This window comes from Biomphalaria glabrata, chromosome 13 (assembly GCF_947242115.1).
Source record: "Biomphalaria glabrata chromosome 13, xgBioGlab47.1, whole genome shotgun sequence".
NCBI lineage: Eukaryota > Metazoa > Mollusca > Gastropoda > Planorbidae > Biomphalaria > Biomphalaria glabrata.
The window spans coordinates 33,920,190-33,945,630 of record NC_074723.1 but is presented as its reverse complement, the minus strand read 5'-3'; the positions used below and the strand labels follow the sequence as shown (position 1 = coordinate 33,945,630).

General features: G+C 36.0%; 1 long non-coding RNA gene across 1 annotated transcript; it reads left to right on the top strand.

Moving 5' to 3' along the window:
- The first annotated feature begins 683 nt into the window (after window positions 1-683).
- Window positions 684-25,398, top strand: LOC129922443 (uncharacterized). The gene is made up of 3 exons (XR_008774431.1): window positions 684-824; window positions 6,181-6,271; window positions 24,175-25,398. It is a non-coding gene; the product is annotated as an uncharacterized LOC129922443 (long non-coding RNA).
- The last annotated feature ends 43 nt before the right edge of the window (window positions 25,399-25,441 follow it).

The following is a 25,441-nucleotide window of genomic DNA, read 5'->3' as shown; positions in this document are numbered from 1 at the left end:
CTCGCACAAAACCGCTTGAACAATCTTGATAATACTTGGTGAAAATGTACCTTAGATCATGGCGGAGCCCGTAGTGTATATTAAATTTCCAGCCCACAACATGCCCCCCCCTCCAAAAAAAAAAAAAAAAAAAAACAACACTAAAGTTATCTCGATTAAAAAAAACTTTTAAAAAATCTTGTGAACCCATTTTCACAGTATATTAACATTCAATTATTTATATTAGACATGAATATATCGGCTGAAAGGGTAAACCTATTTTCATACTCTACCTTTATTCTCGTGACTAGAACATTCGCCATTTTTGACAAAGATAAAAATAAAAGATGGTATAATGTTTACTACTACATTTTGTTCACGCTGAATTTAATATTTCAAAAACTCAAATTTGAAAAACTATCGGAGTTCCCCTTCGAGGCTAAACTAAACTGACATGGGATAAAAAAACAAAGCGTTAAATAAAAATGGAAATGGACCTTAATGTTACATCCTTGTAGAAGACAGTCTATTTTATGAGGCTAAATTTCTAAATAATAATAAAAAAACATTCCAGTTGAAATAGAGTAATAAAATCTTATAGCCACGCATTAATGGCTTTTTTCAAACCATTCCATGATATGTTGTAAAATTTATGACAGTAAAACGATACGAGTCTGTCGTCGTTATTAGGAGAACACTATATATAGTTATGAATTCCTGAAAATAAATTGCTCGGTGAAGACATTATGTTAGGTTAGTTAGATGTTACTAAGTCGAGTTCTGTGTCAATAATGTGAGAGATTTCTAGGGTAGAGAAGTGGATTAAACAACAGAGTCAAAGACTGGTAAAGATACTGCTGTAATTATGTAGGAAAATTGTGTCGATGTGAAATTAAATTGCTAAATTTAAATTGTAATAGATATTTTTGTGTTCATGTAGACTTAACTAAAATTGTTTTTTTTGTAGATACTATTTTTTTAAATATGATATGTATGTAGAACTGAAAAATGCCACACTTTTGGACTCTTTTTAATGATCTTAGGTACGCTTATTAATTCTACCTGTCAGAATACGCATTATTTAACGGGTAATGTTTTCTAACAATTATTTAGAAATGTCCTCCAACTTTGAACCTAATGTGGAAATGTCTTCCGAATTGAGGCTATTTATATTTACATATACTTAACATACTTAACTAGTATTTCATGTTTTTAATACAAGCCTTTATTTAAAATACCTTTATTCAAGTCACTCCAAAAGTGTGGGCGGACGCTGATCTCAAAAAAAACAAATGTAACGATTTTCCTAGAAATTAGATAGTTGTTGTAAATCGCTGAGAAAAGAATTACTAGCTCCATAGCCACATGGGGAAAACTCTAGTTTAACATTTACAATTTTTCAAAGAAAACAAAATAAATGCAAATTTGGCTTGACATAGAAAAAAAAACTGGCGTAGTCAGCCAATGTGTACCGAAATCCTATACTCTTAATCGAGCAATTCTTGTATGTCTTAATGTATATATATATATATATATATATATATATATATATATATATATATATATATATATATATATATATATATATTGAAAACGGCTCTAACGATTTTTTAAAGTTTCAAGGTTTATGTACATAAATGAGAAAAAAATTCTCAACTCATTGGCCACAAGGGGAAAACTCGAGATCGACCGTTACATCGGTTTGAAAATGTCTCATTATCGAAAAATTAATTTTGGATAGATTATTTTATGAATGAAAATTTCCTTTGACGTCAAAGGAAAAAAAAAAGCACCGCTTACGTCACTAAGCTTACAGCTGCGACTGTGAATGAAAATATTTCTTTGCAGACATGAACATCTTTTAATGAATCAATAAAACGTAATTAAATATTTGCGCACCATCTTATCGTAGGCTCTATTAGCTTAGTCAACAAAGTAAAAGTCACCTACACGGCTCTCCGCAACTACAGTGTAAACAATTAATAAAACTCGCAAAACACAATAACTAAACATAACTCTGCCAGAGTAACTGTCTTACAAGAAGATGTCCCTCTATACAGTCCATACCGGCGTGTTGTGTGTGGGAAATTAAGAGATTTTTTTTTCTAATCGCCATGTACATTTAGAACTAAAAGAATACGAAAGCAACTGTTCGAATTGGGAGTCCTTACCCGATCCAAAATAAGTACATATATTTTCCTCAACAAATTATTCAAACGAGGGAGGCTCGGTCACCTGGTACTTATACAATAATTTCAATTTATTGAAAGAACATCTAAAATTTACTAAATAATTTTAGTATTATTATTTTTAAATCTATTGTAGTTTACATCTATAATGCTCCTTCTTTCCTAGTGGTATTAGAGCATGGAATGTGTTGCCTAAGCCAGCAAGGAAAACCAGTGACTTGGCAGTAATATAAGTCATTGGTTAGCATGCATGACTAGATGCATGACGCTTAGGACGTTATCTTCTTTTTGTAGTAACGTTTGTATTTTATAAGATAAGAAATGATTATAGTATATATAGATATAGAAGGAGAACTAGATCTAGACTAGATCTTAATATCAGATCTAAATGAGACGTATAGGTTTAGTATTATTTCTACATGTCCAGATAATGATTTTATCAATACCCCCCCCCCAAACAAAATAAAGTATGAATTCTCGCTGGCTGGATTAAAAAAATGAATACGTTCAAACACAATTCGGTGTCAAAATCGCGGGTTCAATACCCGGTTTAAAGAAAATATTTGTTAAAATTCATGTTATTTGTCATTGCTAGTTATAGTGTCATTTTACATTTAATGAAGAGTATATTTATTTATGTTTTTACTTAATTTTAAAAAATTATATAGTTTTATAATTGAGGTATTGCCTTTTCAAAAAAAAAAAAAATACACACATACATAAACATATAAAAATCTATATTGTAGTTTTAAAATTATTTAAAATACTATTTCCAAACCAAAAGACTTTAATAATCTCACTAAGTTAAAATTATTACTAATTTCATGTTTCCACAGATTCAGTTGCCATTAAAATATATTGGTACTAATGACACACTACATAGACTTAACATTAACCCATTTCCAAAGGTGCTTTTCTAAGAGATTGCTGTTTTCAAAACTAGTATTACCAAGATGTCTCCACAATGATCTGTCATTGGCAATATCAGAAGCCTCCTCCCACCTGGTGTCCACTGTTCTGAGGTCCTCCATGAAGGTGTGTCGCCAGGTAATACGAGGACGTCCCTGTTTGCGCTTTCCTCGTTTTGGCTTCCATGTCATCGCAACTCTTGGTGTGCGTAATTCATTTTGACGTAGAACATGTCCCGCAAACCTCATGCGACGCTCAGTCACAACCTCACTAAGTGTTCTACTCCAAGTTCGGCATAGGATTTCCTTGTTTGAGATCTGGTCTGTGTAACTGACTCCCAAAATCCGTCTCAGCCATCTCTGTTGAGCCTTATTTAGTCTTTTCTCAATTTTGACAGATGACTTCCACGTCTCACATGCATATGAAGCAGTTGGAATGACGATTGTGTTGAGAAGGTGTATTTTTGTCTCGAGTCCAATGGCTTGGCTAGTCCAAATAGGCTGCAGCCTTTGGAAAATGCTCCCTGCCTTTTCTATTCGGCACGCTACATCATTGTTAGTATCTCCATCATTTGTTATGATGCTGCCAAGCTACGTGAACTTGTCCAGCTCTTCAAGCTTTGCAAGCTTAGACTCGCCAAGTCTGACGGGGTAAACTTACAGATGACTAAAGACATGTGCTGATCGACATTAGAAAGAATAGATGTCCAATGATACTTATTGTCAATTTAAGACAATATCAATTTGACATCCTTTTTCTTTAAAGTACGCTTTCTGTAACGTAATCCTTATATTAAGTATTCTTTCTGTAAGGTAAACTTTTTAAAGTACTCTTCCTGAAAGGGAATTGTTTTTAATAGTACTTTTCCTGTAAGATTACCTTTTTTAGAATACTCTTTCTTTAAGGTAATCTTTTTTTTAAATATTCTTTCTGTAAGGCTATCTCTTTTTTTTTTTTAAAAAGTTATTCCTACTTAAAAGGTACAAAATTAAATTAATAAATCTTTACCTTTAAACAAGAACTCCCATTAGTATCAGCAACGCCATTACATAGCCGAGTATTATGGAATTACAATAGAATACAACAACAGGATTTTGTTTTTTTAAAACCAACAACAGAGTAGCTTTATAAATAGACAGTTGAGTCAGAGGGGAACAGATAAAGTACCCTCTTGTTTTAAAGATCCACTTTTTAAACCGTGAAACATGGATAACAAGCTTAGTTATAAAAATCGAAGTGATAGATTTTTCTATAAGAATGCTAACATCGAAAAACAAATGAAGTATTCAATTTCTTTTAAGTACAGCCACGGTCGCATTAGGCCACTTGAATCTATGCTATCGCAGTGGGCCCCGCACTTTTGTAGGCCCCGCACTTTTATAGGCCCAGCGCTAATCTAGATCTCCTTAAAACTTATGAAAATATCCATGAAAAAATAGACAAAAGTGTCTTTTGGCGTGTCATTCAATATTGAAAACACCAATTCAACGCTCGATTTAAAAGGCATTGTCAGATTTCATTTAATACAAATGTAATAATAGGGCGATCTTTAATCCTAACTGGAAGTTCCATTATTTGTTGTTGTTTTTTTACTTCAAGAGTCACTAAAATATAAATATAGATCTAAATCTATCTCGATCTCTTAAAAAAACGATGTGTTTAAAATTTGATCATGATTTTGTAAGTAGTAACGAATGAATAAAATGCAAAAACGATTTTATTTTCTTATACAAACTCTTAATATTCATTTATTATCCTTATCCCTGTATAGAGTGGGTCCCGCGCATCCTGGTCGGATAGGGTCCCGCAATTGTTAGGGCCGGCCCTTGTGTACAGCAACAGAATGAGCTGTTTTACTATTTAAAAAGTATCAGTGAATAAAAATAGTATGTACAGTTTCAGGAGTAGCTTTAATAAGAGATGTCCACAGTTTACATCTACCTGGGTTACATGTCCTTATAATAAATGAAAAACTGCCATGGAATCCCCATATTGATAAAACTATAAAAAAAAATCAAACAAAGCATTAGGGTTTATTTGAAGAAATTTCTATAAATCAAATGAGAACATAAAACTAAAATGTTATTTAACCTTGGTTAGGCCAATAATAGAATATGCATCTTCTGTTTCGGACTCCTAAACTCAAGTAAACATAAAGAAACTTGAACAAACACAAAATAGAGCAGTGAGATTCATAACAAACAAATATTAACATTTGACTAGAGTAACACCTTTAGTAAAATCACTAAATGTTGAAAGCCTTCAGGATAGAAGACTTAGAAGTAAAGTAACAATTATACATAAAACACTTAACCATAATCTTCAAATACAAAAGCAAAATATAACAAAATACTCAGAAAAAGACAAAGATAACAACGCATTCCTAGTTCCATATGCTAGGACAAATTTGTACAAAAGCTCCTTCTTCCCTAGCGCTATTAGAACATGGAATGGGTTGCCTGAGCTAGCCAGGAAAACCAGTGACCTGGAGAGTTTATGCCATTGGTTAATATGCATGACTAAATGCTTGACGCCTAGGACGTAATCATCTTCTTTTTTAAAGTAACATCTGTATCATTTTAGGTAAGATAAATGTAGCCGTGGATAGAAGCTAACTTCTCTGTGTAGCCAAAGATGTTCCTTTCTTAGATAAACTGATCCACCAGCAAAGTGGTAAATTTTATCTTTGCGAGAGGAAGATGACTAAATCGTATCGCTGTAGTTGTGGCGTCTATCGACATAATACATTCTAGTTCACTGTTTAATACAATTATTAGAGCAATGTTAGTCTTTAACAAGCGATACAACAAAACACATATATGGTGAAAAGGCACATTTTCACCAGACATAGTTTAATACAGTAAGCCGTACTTTAGTTTTTAAATATCAATAAAATGTATAGAATATCATTAAATCGTTAATAATTTGAACTCATTTTTATTGATGTATGTTTTGAATAGGGATAACATTTACTTGTAAAACCTAAGCACTTCATTCTTCATGGCAAGGTGGAGCAATAAAGTGTACTGTACTAGTACTATAGAGTGATATGGCGGCTGTAAACTATGTTTTGAAAAATACTATCTTATTTATTTCATTTCAGTTATTTATTTTTGGTTGTGAACCTGGATGTCACATCATTTTCCAAAAGTTTGTTTGGGAGTACAAGAAATATTGGATTATATTACAAAAAAGTAAGGAATACTACATTATGTATTTATAATATTGTTAGGAATCTCACTATCCAGGCTCTCTGCAAACTGCACCTTACACCACCAACTGAAAGAACTTGACAACTCAGGGCTCCAAAGTAACGTAACACTTTAATAGTTGAATAAATAACAGCCAATACTGTACAATTGGCAACACGTACACTGTACAAATATCTCTCTGATAACACCGTACCGCCGTATCAACTCTTGCACTGGCCTCTCCGTCTCGTTCCGGGCTTGCACTGGGTTCAACAGTTCAGGACTGACTTCACGCACTAGGCTCGTTGTGTCGGATTCGATCGCAGACCAAGATCAAGACGCCGTTCGTCTCAACTGTACTTGATAGTACTCCGCACTGAACCGTCGTAATGCTCCGTACAGAACCACACCGCTGAACTGTGCTGTAGTCGACCGGAGTGTAGTGAACCGGGCTCTGAACCCCTGCCGTGAACCTCCTTTCTGAACCTTGCTGTATTGAGCCCCTTTTCTCGACCGTCTTGACTGCGACACCTCTCTAATATAGGGTCCCTACTGGCCTCCTCGAACCGGATAGAACGCCGCTCGACGTTTCCAGGTGGTCAGATGACTACAACTAATGTGACGCTCCTGAGCTAAGTTCACGACGTCGATCCTTCCCGAACCGCCGTGTTGACACTCGTCTCGGCTGACCGTCGTAACTCGTCACGGTTGACCGCTCGTCTAGCGCTGGCCTGGGGCGATTTGCGTCGGCTGAGTAGACACACACCACTACCCCCTTTTGTGCCAACACCAGGTTTATAACAATATAATAATAAAGCTGTTCTTAAAGATGAAAGAGTGGAGATGTATTTCAAGTGATCCGCAGTCATTTCAGTCATGGATCACCGTGGTGCTCTATCATGTATTTCAAGTGATCCGCAGTCATTTCAGTCATGGATCACCGTGGTGCTCTATCATGTGTTTCACGTGATCCGCAGTCATTTCAGTCATGGATCACCGTGGTGCTCTATCATGTGTTTCACGTGATCCGCAGTCATTTCAGTCATGGATCACCGTGGTGCTCTATCATGTGTTTCACGTGATCCGCAGTCATTTCAGTCATGGATCACCGTGGTGCTCTATCATGTGTTTCACGTGATCCGCAGTCATTTCAGTCATGGATCACCGTGGTGCTCTATCATGTGTTTCACGTGATCCGCAGTCATTTCAGTCATGGATCACCGTGGTGCTCTATCATGTGTTTCACGTGATCCGCAGTCATTTCAGTCATGGATCACCGTGGTGCTCTATCATGTGTTTCACGTGATCCGCAGTCATTTCAGTCATGGATCACCGTGGTGCTCTATCATGTGTTTCACGTGATCCGCAGTCATTTCAGTCATGGATCACCGTGGTGCTCTATCATGTGTTTCACGTGATCCGCAGTCATTTCAGTCATGGATCACCGTGGTGCTCTATCATGTGTTTCACGTGATCCGCAGTCATTTCAGTCATGGATCACCGTGGTGCTCTATCATGTGTTTCACGTGATCCGCAGTCATTTCAGTCATGGATCACCGTGGTGCTCTATCATGTGTTTCACGTGATCCGCAGTCATTTCAGTCATGGATCACCGTGGTGCTCTATCATGTGTTTCCGACTCCAAGGTGGCAGGCTCAATTAGGAAGGCTTTGAGGGTGTTCCTAAAGCTGTTTATTGTTCACATATGGATCGCTCCCATTTCTTTAATTAACCATGAAAGAGTCGTTTACGGATGCGGTAGTCTTCAATTCTGCAGACGTTGCGTGCCCGTCGCAGCTGATACTGCACCAATATAGTCTGGATGCATTGCATTATATAGTTCTACTAGCCGGATATTACCCGCCACCCGCGGGCCTTAGTTTTGGGTATTACTGATCTAGTGGATTGGATGTAAGTTAAGCATGGGGAATGTTTCCTTAGCATTATTTGTATATTTTGCCACGAAAATGAAAGTAGAGTGTGAGACTGGGTTTACCCGTCCAGACTATATATCTATATTATAAAGTAGAAAGTAAAACATATGTATGTATGTGTGTACGTATTATGTATGTATGTATGTATGTATGCATGTATGTATGTATGTATGTATGTTTTGTATGTATGTATGTATGTTTGTTTGTTTGTATGTATGTATGCATGTTTGTTTGTTTGTTTGTATGTATGTATGTATGTATGTATGTATGTATGTATGTATGTATGTATGTATGTATGTATGTATGTGCCGTACAGAAATCAAAACCGTTTGACCAATCTTAATCAAACTTGGCAGAAATGTTCCTTGGGTACTAACTTAGACCGTAGTGTATGTATTGTAGCCCTAAAACAAACATAAGACCCTCAAAATAAAAAGTTGACCGACTCTATGAAAGTATAGTATCTTATAAATCTAGGCCATGTTTACCATGTTAACATCCGAAGAAATCGAAAGAATTTAGACCTAGATCTAATTTTAAGAACTACACTCTGCACAGTTAGTTTTTTTACTTTGATACATGACAGTTTTTCGATATCGTCTATTGATTTCATTATTTAATAAAATTAAGCTTCAAATTTGTGTTTCAAAATCATTTTTACATAAATTCGTTCTTTATATCTGCGAATTTTGACTTCCTGGCATGCATTCTTTCGTTTGACATTACCCAAGCCCGAAATGCTACACATCTCTCTATTCCTAGGCCTAAAACTCTAATTCAAGTCTAAGATGATATAACTTCTCTTCGCACAGATAGTTTTATAATTTAACACATGAACATACTAATTATAGTCCATTCATTTCATAATTTAATTAAATTAACACTCAAATTTGTTTTTTTTTAAAGCAATTTTAATACATTCGTTCGCTAAAGCTGTGAAGCCCTGTTTAGATATATTTATTCATGAATCACGTACTAAAAAGGTCACGCACGCGTAGAGCAAAACCTTCACGCAGTGCAGAATGAACTTTTTAAAAGCCAATATTTAACTCTAGATTAGCCTAGATCTAGATTTATGTCTAACTCAAGATCTACTTTATACTTTAACACATGAACATACAAAATTAAGTCTAGTCTTTTCAAATTTTAATCAAATATTTGTAGGCCTACAAGCAAATGTTTTTATTTAAAAAAATGGAATTAAGTCGATTAGCTATTTTGATATCTCCATTCATACTATTTTTACATTTACGCATTCCACATTCGCTTTACTTATAACATTATTATTCTCGTTTAATTGTTTACAAAACATTCTCAGTGACTATATTGACAGTAATACGCAAATTAAGACCCGCGCGCCGCGGGTAATATATGTCTAGTCTAATATAAAATACTGTGAAGACGGATTTACTCGATTTTAAAAAAAAAACGTTTCGTCATTTGATATCTAGTTATAGCTTTAAAACCCCGAAAAAGAAGCACTGATATAGAGAAATGAACTTAATCTAAACAAATCTCACATTATATTTAGAATGCCAATTATACACATAGAATTCGATGAATTATGTGAATATAAAGTATTTATTTTTGTGAGAAACGAACTATTGATGTACCTAAAGGAATCACCATTTCATTTTAACATCTTTTTTTGTGTTTCAACAATATCCAAAAAAAAACAAAAAAAACAAAAACATCTTTATTGTGGGTCTTAACATTTATAGTGTTTAGGGTATTTACACATTTTCTGTTTATAGCTTCATTAGAAGATGTATTAAAAGAGGCTGATAGCTATATTCCTCAACAAGAGTAGTTGTGGTGTAAAATAATGATTATTACATACTCTAACATATAAAGCTGTAGTAAAAAAAAAGGATAATCATTAATAGGAGTAGTGATAGAAGCAGGACTAGCTAAAGGAAAGCCTGTAGTGATAGAAGCAGGACTAGCTAAAGGAAAGCCTGTAGTGATAGAAGCAGGACTAGCTAAAGGAAAGCCTGTAGTGATAGAAGCAGGACTAGCTAAAGGAAAGCCTGTAGTGATAGAAGCAGGACTAGCTAAAGGAAAGCCTGTAGTGATAGAAGCAGGACTAGCTAAAGGAAAGCCTGTAGTGATAGAAGCAGGACTAGCTAAAGGAAAGCCTGTAGTGATAGAAGCAGGACTAGCTAAAGGAAAGCCTGTAGTGATAGAAGCAGGACTAGCTAAAGGAAAGCCTGTAGTGATAGAAGCAGGACTAGCTAAAGGAAAGCCTGTAGTGATAGAAGCAGGACTAGCTAAAGGAAAGCCTGTAGTGATAGAAGCAGGACTAGCTAAAGGAAAGCCTGTAGTGATAGAAGCAGGACTAGCTAAAGGAAAGCCTGTAGTGATAGAAGCAGGACTAGCTAAAGGAAAGCCTGTAGTGATAGAAGCAGGACTAGCTAAAGGAAAGCCTGTAGTGATAGAAGCAGGACTAGCTAAAGGAAAGCCTGTAGTGATAGAAGCAGGGCTAGCTAAAGGAAAGCCTGTAGTGATAGAAGCAGGGCTAGCTAAAGGAAAGCCTGTAGTGATAGAAGCAGGGCTAGCTAAAGGAAAGCCTGTAGTGATAGAAGCAGGGCTAGCTAAAGGAAAGCCTGTAGTGATAGAAGCAGGACTAGCTAAAGGAAAGCCTGTAGTGATAGAAGCAGGACTAGCTAAAGGAAAGCCTGTAGTGATAGAAGCAGGACTAGCTAAAGGAAAGCCTGTAGTGATAGAAGCAGGACTAGCTAAAGGAAAGCCTGTAGTGATAGAAGCAGGGCTAGCTAAAGGAAAGCCTGTAGTGATAGAAGCAGGGCTAGCTAAAGGAAAGCCTGTAGTGATAGAAGCAGGGCTAGCTAAAGGAAAGCCTGTAGTGATAGAAGCAGGGCTAGCTAAAGGAAAGCCTGTAGTGATAGAAGCAGGGCTAGCTAAAGGAAAGCCTGTAGTGATAGAAGCAGGGCTAGCTAAAGGAAAGCCTGTAGTGATAGAAGCAGGACTAGCTAAAGGAAAGCCTGTAGTGATAGAAGCAGGACTAGCTAAAGGAAAGCCTGTAGTGATAGAAGCAGGACTAGCTAAAGGAAAGCCTGTAGTGATAGAAGCAGGACTAGCTAATGGAAAGCCTGTAGTGATAGAAGCAGGACTAGCTAAAGGAAAGCCTGTAGTGATAGAAGCAGGACTAGCTAAAGGAAAGCCTGTAGTGATAGAAGCAGGACTAGCTAAAGGAAAGCCTGTAGTGATAGAAGCAGGACTAGCTAAAGGAAAGCCTGTAGTGATAGAAGCAGGGCTAGCTAAAGGAAAGCCTGTAGTGATAGAAGCAGGGCTAGCTAAAGGAAAGCCTGTAGTGATAGAAGCAGGGCTAGCTAAAGGAAAGCCTGTAGTGATAGAAGCAGGACTAGCTAAAGGAAAGCCTGTAGTGATAGAAGCAGGACTAGCTAAAGGAAAGCCTGTAGTGATAGAAGCAGGACTAGCTAAAGGAAAGCCTGTAGTGATAGAAGCAGGACTAGCTAAAGGAAAGCCTGTAGTGATAGAAGCAGGACTAGCTAAAGGAAAGCCTGTAGTGATAGAAGCAGGACTAGCTAAAGGAAAGCCTGTAGTGATAGAAGCATTACTAGCTAAAGGAAAGCCTGTAGTGATAGAAGCATTACTAGCTAAAGGAAAGCCTGTAGTGATAGACCCAGAACACCTTATATGTTTCCAGATAATAGAAGCAGAACACTCTATAGGCTTACGTGAATAGATAATAGCCTTATATAGCGCTACTTTCATGCTTATAGCATGCTCAGAGCTCTTTGGTCCAATGTCATTTGTGGACCAGTGGGGGCAGGGGTTATCTAGGAGTTGGTTTTCCGTAAAGTAAACACAACTCTGCCCGAGTCGGTGTCGAACCTCGAGCCCCCATCTAGGTAGCCAAGCCAAGCCAAGTTAAAGCGCATTTAGGCTCTTGACCACGCTTCCCACATATCTCCTTTCCTATGAAATTTAAGTCCAATCCTCGCTTTAAAATAAGGCCTCATACATGGCAAGAGCAATTTTGGCCTGCTGCAGCCAGCAGATAAGCCTGCTTTTTCTCTCAAATAAGTAATACCATAAAACGAATATCCTTTTATTTATTACTAACTATTTCCCACTTCAAAAAAAAAAAACAACTTTCAATTTATATTTAAAGCTGACAAAATAATGAATATAGTGGATATAAACAATAATTTAGCGCCGTGTAGTCATGTAAATAAATGATGTATTAAATAATACAATTACAATAGAACATAACATTTAAAATAAAAAAAAGAAAAACAAAAACTCTTGATTACATGTCATATACATATGATGTACAATAAATTGTTTAGGTTAATATTATTAAATGCCATTTTATAATTATAAAGCTTTATTTTTTTTCTCATTTCTTGACGTTCTTCTATTGTTAAAACAATTACGCATTAAAAACGAATAATTCTAGTTACTTAACTCTTTCTCTACTAATTGACGAGGCCAACGCTAATTTGACTTCTATTAAACTACACTGATCTTTGGATGTATAAACTTATAAACTTATACACTTATTATAAAAAAGAGCATGTATTCACCTGGTATTCAATAACAATTTTAACATTTTCTGATGGCAAACACAAAAGTAACTAAAGTTTAATCATAACAGGATAGTGAAATACAAATGAGCAACATGATTATACTATTTGAACGAGGTGAATAATTACCGAGAGTAAGAGTCCATATCACATGATATTTAAAATTATAGCATATCTACATATGTACCCAAAGCTAATACAAACGTAAGTACTGATAATTAAACAAATACTTTTACTGAAGATCAAAGGTTATACACCAAGTGTCTTTGAATCTTGAACATTTACTTAATATCAGCTTTCCTTTGCAATTTGAGCATCGGTTGCAGGAAGCTTCATGCAGTCCCATCACCTTTCTGAAATAACCTTCTCTACAGCCGATTTCCGTGTCACTGGTCAGTGTACAGGCTTTCAGCTCGACCTCTTTCTCGTCATCAATAGGTGTAGTGCATTTGAAACAGGAGATGTACGTGTGGTTATTGTGTGGGTTGAACATTCCAGGTGGGCATGGGACACACACAAACCCTGTCTCTGTCTGCTCTATGTGCTTGCCTGCATTGCAATGAAAGTCCGTACTGCCCGTTGGCTTGATGTCAGGTCTGTAGTCGGATGTTACAAACATGGTCGACATTACTATTCTATTGTTAGTTGTAGAAGAGTCGGTGCTTGTACGTAAAAATATAAACGCAAATAACGCTGCGCCTAGTATAAGCAGGCATAGCGTAATCATGACTTTGAATACCTTCATTCTTTCTTCTTGAGTCATCTAAAAATGTAGCAATACAAAATATTTACTAAAATGTTTATTTTTGTTTTAGTGTAAATAATAACATAAAACTATATATGGTATATTTACTTTGAATATAATGCATAGACTTGCGTGGTGTAGAAATAGTTCTAGACAAGAACATGTAACAGGGAACATGAATTAGCTCTAATGACGAGACTTTAATGTCTCAAATTAATGCACTTGATTAACACATGGAAACGCGTAGGGCGTAGAGCGTAATTGTCCTCATTTTTGAAGAAACGTCTGTAATTTTTAAGATGAGATCTTTTCGTAGTATAAAATTAGCATATTTTTCTCGACGAACTTTAACTCTTTATCTCCATAATCATTTTCCACATTCTGAGAGAATTGTTCATTTTCCACATTCTGAGAGAATTGTTCATTTTCCACATTCTGAGAGAATTGTTCATTTTTCACATTCTGAGAGAATTGTTCATTTTCCACATTCTGAGAGAATTGTTCATTTTCCACATTCTGAGAGAATTGTTCATTTTCCACATTCTGAGAGAATTGTTCATTTTTCACATTCCGAGAGAATTGTTCATTTTCCACATTCTGAGAGAATTGTTCATTTTCCACATTCTGAGAGAATTGTTCATTTTCCACATTCTGAGAGAATTGTTCATTTTCCACATTCTGAGAGAATTGTTCATTTTTCACATTTCTAGTCTACCCTATTATTATTAAACTTCAATAACATCTTTGTTTGTAATCATAAAACGTTACGTTTGATATATATAAATTGGGGAACGCATCTTTTTATATAACACGAATTAACGATAATAAAACCAAACATTAATTTAATCTAATGGGGTCGAAACAAGATATTATCGCTAATTAGGAGAGAAAGATTTAAATAGCGAAAAGATGGATTACAACTTCACTTAAAGTATTAAAGATCTTTTCAAAGAAATTTAACTAACTGTGAGGAGGAAATGAAAAAAAAGAATAAAAGTTTAATATTATCAAAATATAAATACCATTGCTCAACTATTCATGGAAATAGTGATTGACGACAAATTATTAGTTGTCTAAAAATTTGTGCTTTTCAAAATAAAAACACAACTTCTAATCAACACTATATATTTTGTAAGCAATGGGTAAACCCATTATCTATATATATAATTCTTATCTTCCCTTAACAGTTTAAACAAGAATTAAAGGAAGGATCACTCTGGGAATAGTCCAGGAAAAAAAAAGAGGGAAAAGAGGGGGGGCGAAAACACGCGTAGACACATTATAAATAAAATCGTTGTTCCACAGCTCATATACTTAATCTAATTACTTTTTATCTCTCTAGAGCAGCGGTTCTCAACCTTTTAAGTTCGGCGACCCCTTTTTACAATCCCCCCCCCCACACACACATACAGCAATAGAAGAATAGATAATAACAATCCATAGTTTCGATGGTCCTAGGCCACCCCTGGCAAATGGTCAATCGACCCCCAATGGAGTCGCGACCCACAGGCTGAGAACCCCGGATCTAGAGAGAGGGGGAGAGAGAGAGAGAGAGAGAGCGGAAAGGAGTTTTTTTGGAGTTCCCTTTTTTATTTAGAACCTAATAATTGATAAAAACCTTAGCACAGGGCTTACCAAAATTTAATCTGTGGCTTTCCCTCCCCCAACCAAAAAAATAATTAAAAATTCTGGCATCCTTAGCGCTAACTGGGGATTGGGGAAAGGGCTTTATGCTCCTGAAGTGGCGTCATGAAGGGTGTTAAGGATGTAATGGGAGTAAAGATAATGACCAACAGTTATAGATACACACTTAAAACACAATTTACGCGTTTTTCATAACATATATTTCCATTACGTTTGAAATACAAATTAAAGAAATAAATGTTCATTGAAGCTAATCCCCTTTTTTTTTTGGTTTCAATCATAAAAAAATACGTTTGTGGATATAAAGTTTTCTGTAGATTAGAAAATAAAATTCTTTATGGTCATAGTATTGGAGGGGCAGCTGATTAGCTCTTAAATCGGTAAGGGGGCCCGGGTGAGCCCCGGCGCCTAGCGTTTTCCTGACTTTTACGTTTCGTCCAAAATTCACTTTTTTTTTTTCAGAGTAAGAGATATGTCCAAACAAAATCGCATTCAAGAGGAGTGAGACTTGATAATACGCATGTCAAATTAAGTGTAACAGAGATAAAAGTAGCACTGGCCAAGATTGCGTGTGCGCGTGTGTGTGTGTGCGTGTGTGTGTGCGCACTAGGAACTATTGATATGAAGATAGCGTACATACGTTTGTAAATTGCTCGGTCCTCCAAAAGATTAGCTTAGTTCTTAGACCTCTTGTCGAGGACCCATTTTGTAAACTAAGCTTATATCAACTCAATATATGTCTGTGTCTGTCTCGCCAAAATGTTATACAAAGCTTATATGAACTCACTCTGTCTGTCTGTCTGTCGGTCGGTGGGTCTATCTGTCTGACCAAAAGTTTGTACTGGTTGTTTCTCCGTCGCCCAATGTTGGATCAAGCTGAAATTTTGCACAGATAACTCTTTTTACTTGACAACACAATAATCAATTTAAAAAAACAACAACAATAATTTTATTAACTGTAGGTAATCAATTATTTGTGTTTTGGCATCTCAAACAAGGGAAAGAAATTGTACTTGGCTGAAGTGGTTGTTTAAGCTAATTTAGTCTCCTTTATAGGTCTCTACCTGAGTCTTAGTGAACAAAACATGATAAATAGGTCGAAAGTATAGGAACAAAAGATATTATACACTCTTCCATCTTCATAGACTCTCCATTAGCAGAGTTGTTACCGTGTTGGCTTGAGAAGCCTTGAGCTATGAGTTCGAATTCCGTTCATCCCCCAACCCTTTTTTTATTTTTTTTTTCTAAATGCTTTTTTATAGTTAGTATAGATCAGTGGACTTTAACTTTTTCAGCCTACTTCCCCCTTTTCGTATTTTTTCTTAAAAAAAAATCCACCAATGCCTTCTTCTAGGAAATATACCAATAAAGAAGTGTGAGAAGGCAAATTTGTATAAAATTTCATTTTTTTTAAATTAATTTTCATGCTGCCCAAACAGATAGTTAATTTTATAACTATTATTCAAAAATTATGTCAAACAACTTGCAGTAATTACACATTAAAATTAATCTCATTGCTATGACTTTCGTATAAAATCTAGATCATAGTCCCTTTTTAAGTTTTGAATAATAGGGCCTACTATTTCAGGTTTAATTATGAATTTATTATTATTGCTAAATGCACTAGATTCTAGCAAGGACACTTAGATATTAACATTATTTTTAGTGAAGACATGATTTTGTAAATCTATTTTTTTTCCCTGCAACTCAATTTGGACATCAGTAGGCTAACAAAGGTTTAAAAATTATCATTTATATTTAATTGTTTTAAATTTAATACATCCTAGAAGCGAATAGTCATTTCTTCATAGAGCATTGGTAGGTGAATTAAATAGATATCGATGTCCTCAGGCAGTAGTTCATTTGTCAACAAACAAGTTATGTGAGATTGTAAAAACTCTTTAAACTACATTTAATATCTCAATAAAAGTGAAACTGGTCTAATCAACGAAAGTCTACCCGGGCAGCCGGAGGTTGGTTGCATTCATTTGAGCTAGATACTTACCATGTAAAATAATATTTTTTTTAAAGCTTTCTTGAGTCAACAACAACCAACAACTCTTCCTGTTTTTTTTTTTTTGTTTTATTCCAAAATTGTATTAAAAAGCTTAACACAACGAGCAATCCAACTCTCTTTTGAAATCCACTGATCACGAGTCTACAAATAGAGTTGAACATACATGTAGCTTATCATTTTTTTAAACAACAGTTGAATGAATGAAGAATTTGTTATTTGTTTTGTTTCGGCGCACCCCGTATTTTTTTTTATTACAACTCTACGTCCCATTTTTATGCCCCAAAATTGTGCCCCCTACCGCCCATTAGGCTCCCAGCGACCCCCAATTTCACGGGATCCATTGGCAATGATTAACTAAATTGTAAATTGTAAATTTAGTGGTGTTTTATCGAGAAAAATGTTGTAAGCTATTAGGTATGAGGATATTCAATTTAAAAACAGATTGTTTTAAAACAATAATAGAGTCAGAATGTAATAAAGTTTTATTAAGTACACACACAAACGTATGCGTACATATATATATATATATATATATATATATATATATATATATATATAATTATTTTGGGCTGGTGGGGGATGGGACATAAGAAATCCCCCCCCCAACCCCTCTCCCGAAAAAGAATTCTGGCTACGCCCATTAAGGCAAGTGATAGAGTCATAGTGTATTTAGAAAGCTAAAAGCATGCTCTAAATGAAAAGATAAGTTAAAATATTTTTAGTCGCACAGATTTATAATTGTTAGTCTAGAGTCTAGATCTATTTCAAATTCAATAATACCTAATCCAAGCAATTTGATACAATTACATAAAATAAAAACTTCCTAAAGAAAAAAATCTTGTTTTTAAATTCTTGCTAATTTAAGTACAAAATACATTATATTTAACCAACACATTTTCATGCGGGGGAGGGGGTCACCAATAACAACAAAACATGTTTCACAAAATCTTTTTTTTTTTTTTAGTTGTTGGGATGCTCGAACCAAAACCCTTCACTTTCCACTGTCAGCAACTGCTATTAGCAGGATATCAAGCAATGTATTATTTGACGTTGTGCAGCCAGTTTTTCTTTGGACTACCATTTCTATGTTCTCTCTCTGCTGTGCTTTAAAATATGACATTTTGGAAATGAGACTTGTATTACAATATGATCGTTAAAAATAATTTAAGGGGTCTAACCCCAACAAATTTAGATATAACTGGAAATTTTGAAATATTAGTTTCCCTTGTTGCTATTATATAAACTAATGAAATACAAATAATTGATGTCTAATTGGCTACTTTTGTTTATTGATTCATGTCTTATCTTTGTCAATGAATAATTGTGCGAAATTTCAACTTGATCCGAGAATGTGTGTGGAATAAATAACGTGTTCACTTTTTTGTACCAGACAGAGTTTGATATAAGCTTTGTAATAATAGCTCATAAAGATCAAGAAGTTTATTTTTGAACATTGCAGTAACTATGCTAACAACGAGGTATTACCTTCTTTCTAACCCAATCTGTTTATTATTAAAAGTCCGGTATGTTTATATTAAAAAGAGACAAAATAAATCTGTAAGAATGCTACGAAATGGAGAGATATATTTATATTCATTGGCCTCCTTCAGTTTTTAAGCGACTATGGTTCATCTCGAACACTTTTCATATGGCTGTGGAGCCCTATTTTGGAGAGACACTCCCGTCCACATATATTGCAGGACAAGGCAGCTTTCGTTTTGGTGGTGGATGAGCAAGATAGATTATCTAAGCCAGCAGAAAGGGGCCATCTTTCTTTGGCTGTTTACCCATCTGGAACTTCAGACCTCTACTGCTTTACATTATGTACACTAGATTGACAATACTAGCCACCTCTAGCCAGTTCTACGCTGTACATGGGAAGCTAAAAACTCACAGTAAGAATTCAAAATAGCTATTTATGATACCTGTGCAAATTTATGGCTCTAGGACTGCTCTTGAACAACTTGATAAAATACAGTCCCAAGCACTAAGATTTGTCTGTGGAACCTTTAGAACAAGTCCAGTAAATGCGGCTGAAATAATGGCTAATATAGGTCCACTAAACCTTAGGAGGGAAAGGTCAGTACTGACCTGCTATGAGCGGTATAAAAGGCTGGATGAATACCTCCCAGCTGGAAAACTAGTGGATGGTTGGAGATGCAGAAGACGTATCCAGATGCAGTCTTTTAAACATCATGCCACTAGACTATCTGATGAAGCTGGCCTCTCCACCAACCGACAAAACATTCAACGCTTTCATCCCCTTCCCCCTTGGTGTCGCCCAACGACCCCAGACATACGCTTTAAATTAGTAGACCCTAATGCCACTAAGCAAAGCCGTTCATCTAACGACCTTCAAACTCTAGCTCTGGAGACCATTAATACCTTCAAGCCCAGTGCTATTTTTGCATACACTGATAGGTCGGCATCAATAGATTCTGGAAGAGCAGGCTATGGAGCCTACATTGACTTTCTTGGCTCTTACACAGTCAAAATCTTTGGACCATGTGGTAGTGTTGGCAGTTTTGATGCGGAGACCATGGCAGTCTGTGAAGCCTTAAAAGTCATTGACTCTCAACTCGGCGAGGGACATTTGAGGGCAACACAGATTGTTGTGGTCACTGACTCAAAATCTGTACTAAAGGCTTTGCAAAGCCCCGGACCATGGCCCCCCAATATCAACACTGTCATCATGGCTTCACATAACATTAAACAACGCTATGGCACCCCTGTAATTATGCAGTGGGTACCGAGTCACATAGGTGTGACTGGCAACACAATTGCAGACTCTTTGGCCCACCAGGGAGGGCAAATTCCACCCACTGATCAGGCTGTAAGCTTTCATCAAGCCCTGGCTATAATACAAAAACAGAAATGGAAAAGTGGTTTGAGTGCTGGGACAAGTCCCAAAAAGCCCGTGGAGTCTGGGAGCGCATGTCCTGTTGGCTCATATTTCTCGCGGCTATGGCCAAATTTTGATTCACGGTGCCCCCGCTGCGGGAAAGAAGAGGAAACCGTGCCTCATATTCTGTTTGACTGCCCCAGACTTGCTGATCTCCGTCTCGACAGGTCTGGGAAACCCAAAATTCTCGACCTGTATGTCGACATTTATGCACTACGCATGACAGCAGGGTTTCTGTCCAGGGCTTTTACAAGAGAGGATTTGAGCCTCTCAAGCCCTCACTCTAATGGAGTTTGATGATGATGATGATTTATGATAATTCACCATAATTGGGAATCTCCACTGTTCTATATCTGACTATCTGTAGACCAAAATGGTTCTTTTTTAATTTATGTGGCTAAAAAAACCCCTGGCTTCCAAAACGAATGCAATAGGGTTCAAAGCCTGGGATTCTTTTTCATTTCACGATTATTAGTGCGCCTTGAGTCTATCTAACTCTAGTGGTACCTAAGTTGGGAAAAATTTAAGCGGTTGGTCGTTGTGCTGGCCACACCCTCTCTTTGAACATATACATATATATATATATATATATATATATACATGGCCGGTCTTAGACCACTGCAACCTAAGCGGCCCCGCACTTTCATAGGCCCCGTGCGATGCGAATTTTTAGTTGGATAACTACTATGTACTGTAGATGGCTCGTAAGGTTAATTTGACAGAGATTTTGTTCTTAGTAAAGTATGAATACAATGCAAAGACGAATTTATTTTCTAATACAAAATCTTAATTTTAACTTATTATTCTTATCACAACCCAAATTATGCCCCTAACCCCCGCGCAATCCGTTTCGCATAGGGCCCCGCAAACTGTAAGACCGGCCTTGTATATATATATATATATATATATATATATATATATATATATATATATATATATATATATTTATATATATATATATATATATATATTTATCCGCCAATGATAGAGATACACACCATATGTTGAGTGTTGAGTGCAGACGTTACTTCAGAAGAGATGATACTTATATTATTTTATATATATATTACAGTTAGTTCTCTCCCGATCAGAAAATTCAGATTTTTTTTTTCTAAGTTGGACAAGTTATACCGATTGATTATATTTTTCTAAGCTAGATAGTGTTGTCACATTTGACAATTCCTTAGAAAAGTCTAAAAAATATCTTTTTTTTTTGCTCATTATTGTGCTACACATTTATACGTGTGACTTGAGTTTCATATCTTCCATATTTCCTAAAGTCATGTTGGTCTGAAGTAAAATCATCATGTTGATTTATTAACATGTCACTACATATTTGCTATGTGTTCTAGTATTTTATTTGGATGCTGGCGAGTGGTCTGTAGTTTTCTGGGTCAGATCCACTGGCGGATCCAGAACTTTGGAGTGGGGGGGGCGATTTTTTTCCAAACCCTAACCCTAACGCCCAGTAAACCCTAACCCTATATATATATATACATATTCGATATATGAGAATAAAATAAGACTGTTTCTCAATCTTCGGCGAAAAAAACAGGAAAAAAACAGTCATGTTGAGGCCTTTCTCTTGCACGCTTGGGGGTCTGGGAAAGCGCTGTAAGTTTTCTTCGCCCCGACGCAAAAAGCGTTTTCTTGCATTTTTCACTGCAGAAACGCATTCTCCTGACATATGCAGCTTATTACATATTAGTGGGTTTCGGGGCGAAGCCCCGACGCCAAAACCGTATTCTTGCATTTTTCACTGCAGAAACGCATTCTCCTGACATCTACAGCTCATTGTTTATCAGTGGGGTTCGAGGCTTCGTCCCGACGCAAAAAGCGTTTTCTTGCATTTTTCACGGCAGAAACGCATTCTCCTGATATCTACAGCTTATTACTTATTAGTTGGGTTCGGGGCGAAGCCCCGACGCCATAAGCGTTTTCTTGCATTTTTCACTGCAGAAACGCATTCTCCTGACATCTACAGCTCATTGTTTATCAGTGGGGTTCGGGGCTTCACCCCGACGCAAAAAGCGTTTTCTTGCATTTTTCACGGCAGAAACGCATTCTCCTAACACCTACAGCTCATTGTTTATCAGTGAGCCCCGACGCCAAAAACGTTTCCTTGCATTTTTCACGGCTGAAACGCATTTTCCTGATATCTACAGCTCATTACTTATTAGTGGGGTTCGGGGCGATGCCCCGACTCCAAAAGCGTTTTCTTGCATTCTTCACTGCAGTAACGCATTCTTCGGACCTACAGCTCATTATTCATTCTATTATAAATGACCTTTTGAATAATGTGGAAAAATATTCTAATATGAATTTATAGTCCCTTAATACATTGCAAATACAACCGATTTGTTCTTTGAAAAGATAAGATACCCAACATATTTAGATTAAGGCTTTGAGGATCGCCGCCGAAAAAAAAAATTCGATTAATAATATTCAATAAAATGTAAGCATAAATTGTGAGTTATAGTCCTAAATTTATTTAACTAGAAAAATATGAGATAGAGTAAAGGTTGGAAAAAGTCGACTAGGAAAAGATTATCTGGCTTTTGAACTCATCTCAACCGTGACTGTTATATTTAAAAATTTCGTTTGAATTATAACTTTTCCAAAGCAAAGTCTTTCTTAAAATAGTTATGATAAATTCATGTGAAATTACACAAACTCTGTCTGGAAAGGGGAAGGGCGGTAAAATGAAAACGGTTAATCCTCCCTCCTTTTTATAATTTCTGCTAACGATTGCATTTTGAATTAAAGAATAGAGGTTGGGCGACTCAATATAAGAATTTACTTTATAGCATATATAAATTATATTAGTGACAGATTTTTTAAATTTTGTAATTTCTTACTATAATACAAAAAGAAAAAGTATTGGTTTGTCCGATGGGGGGAAGGTGATTGCATGTATCGCACTTCCACCTGTTTATATTATATAGATATTCGACTAATTTGGTTCACATACTATGATTTCTCCATTAAAGTAGGACCGCCCCCCCCCACTCAAAGGGTTTAGATGGGAAGGGCAGTAGAGGTATTCGCTCCTCCCCTTCCAATCGGCCAAAGATGAACGACATAATATAAAGACCGATTAAAATACCAATAAAAAGTTTTAATCATATAGATATTTAATTGATTCTGTTAGCAAGCTTTGATTTCTACAAATAAATAGGACCGCCCCCCCCCCACTCGAAAGTTTATGGTGGGGGGGGGGCGGATTGATGCCATCGCCCCCTCCCGAACCTACCAGATCGGCCAAAATAATAGAAGGGGGGGCGAAATAATCTAAAAATAGGTTGAAATATAAATAATTAGTATATATTATTAACATAAGTAATAAATTCGTATACAAATTGTGTGAATTCTATACTAAAATTAGTCCGCCCCCCCCTTTCCCGAAGGGGGGGGGGTCGGCCGAGTGGGGGGGGCGATCGCCCCTACCGCCCCCCCCCCTGGATCCGCCAGTGGTCAGATCTATCTCCTTGTAAACAGGAGAGCGAGATTAGCTTCTTTCCGGTTATTCAGTATTCTACCGTGATTTCAGTGATGCCTGAAAAAATATGTTTAAATACTAGTCCTAGCACATTTCTTAGTTTTCTTTTAGTAATCTAGCCTAAATTCCATCAGGTTTAGATTTTTATATTTGGTTAACTGTGCCGTTAACCACGACACATTGGGCAAAGGCGTAGCTACGGATTTGGGAGCCGAGGGGATTCATGCATTTTGACATTCGAAATCATGACATGAAATAATTGCGTGATATTTAATGTAAAACACATTTCTAACACTTATTTGGGAAACTCCTCATTTTAATTCTTGGATCAGGTTAAAACTCTCCACATTTATTCATTGCCCCTAACAAAACAGAAATCAATTTAAAAAAATTAACCAATAAAGTATTTAATTAGTGACAATTATTTTTATTATTTAATATAAAAAGGGACATATATTACACAGTAATGAGAGATATTTTGGTAAAGTAAGTATGAGGTTTATCCCCTATGTGTAAGCTTAATTTTGAATAAGTAACTTTAATATTTCGCTTATTTTGTTATGTCTGTCTCGCATTATTTTTTTTTTCATTCAGGTGAACCAGAAAGACTCCGAAAAAACATGGCAAAGTACCAATGTCTCTTTGAGCAGCTCGGCCATCGGAGTTTCGGGCTAGGAATACCAACTCTGCCTACAGAAAGAGGTGCAATAAGAACCCTAGAGCTTGAGAGGCCGAAGTAACATCCCGGTGTACCCTTACCCTTTGTGTGCGGTCAATGATACGCTTGAGTAGGACATGTTGGTGACGTCAGAATACCTTGACACAGAAGTGTTCACATAAAATGCATAGTTACAATGTTAAAATAGATCACATTGGGATTTAAACATTGTGCATAACACATTTTGACTTTTTAATACTGAGCATAACTAACATAGCAACTAAACACATTTGTTTTTAAAGAAACCGAAGCTATACAATGTATATGGCAACTTGTTTTTTTTTCTTAGTAACTAACAAAAGTTAGATAAAACAAAGAAAACATTTAAAACTAAATTTTAAAAAAGACAATACTTCCTTCAAGCAACTTATAGAGCGTTGTTGTTTTTTTTCTCTTAAAAATTAAAGACTGTCAGATGAGGGGCGTAGCTAGGGATTTGGCGGCCGGGAAGATTGACCTCTTGATGTATAGATTTAATCCACTTTATAATAATAATAATAATAATAATAATAATAATCTTTATTATCCGTAAGGAAATTTGTCTTACAATTTGTGCATTACACCAAGCAAAAAACATTATAACTATAAGAAACCAAAGTGTACATTCACACCAGACTCACTCATAATTTACATGTGACAAAGTTTATACCAGATTGTTCTTATTTAATGATTTGATTGCCAGGGGAACAAAAGAGTGTTTGAGTCTGTTCGTCTTTGCTATCGGTTACTCTATTGGTTTTGAATGTAAGCACGTAGATCTAGCACTTAGAAAAGGATGCGAAACATTTTCACAATCATTTATTTATTCAGCTGCTTAATCAATAAAGCCTTACATTCGGAAATTCCTGAACGCAATAGTCCTCTCAAGAATGCGATAATCATTTTTAAAATAAATGTTAAATATAGACCTAGAATCCTACATCAAGATATCTTGCCTAATTTAAATTTCTTTCAGTTTTACTTGAAAAATTATAACGGTCAAACGTCCCGATGTGGCCAACGAGCTAGTAAGTCTTTTCTCTGCGATATTCAGCAACTGTTAAATTTTGAGGAAAATCGTTTTAGGGGTTTTTGAGATCAGCTTCTTTTCAGGCTCTAGGTTCAATGAAACTGACTTAAATAGAGGTATTTTCAAAATGAAAC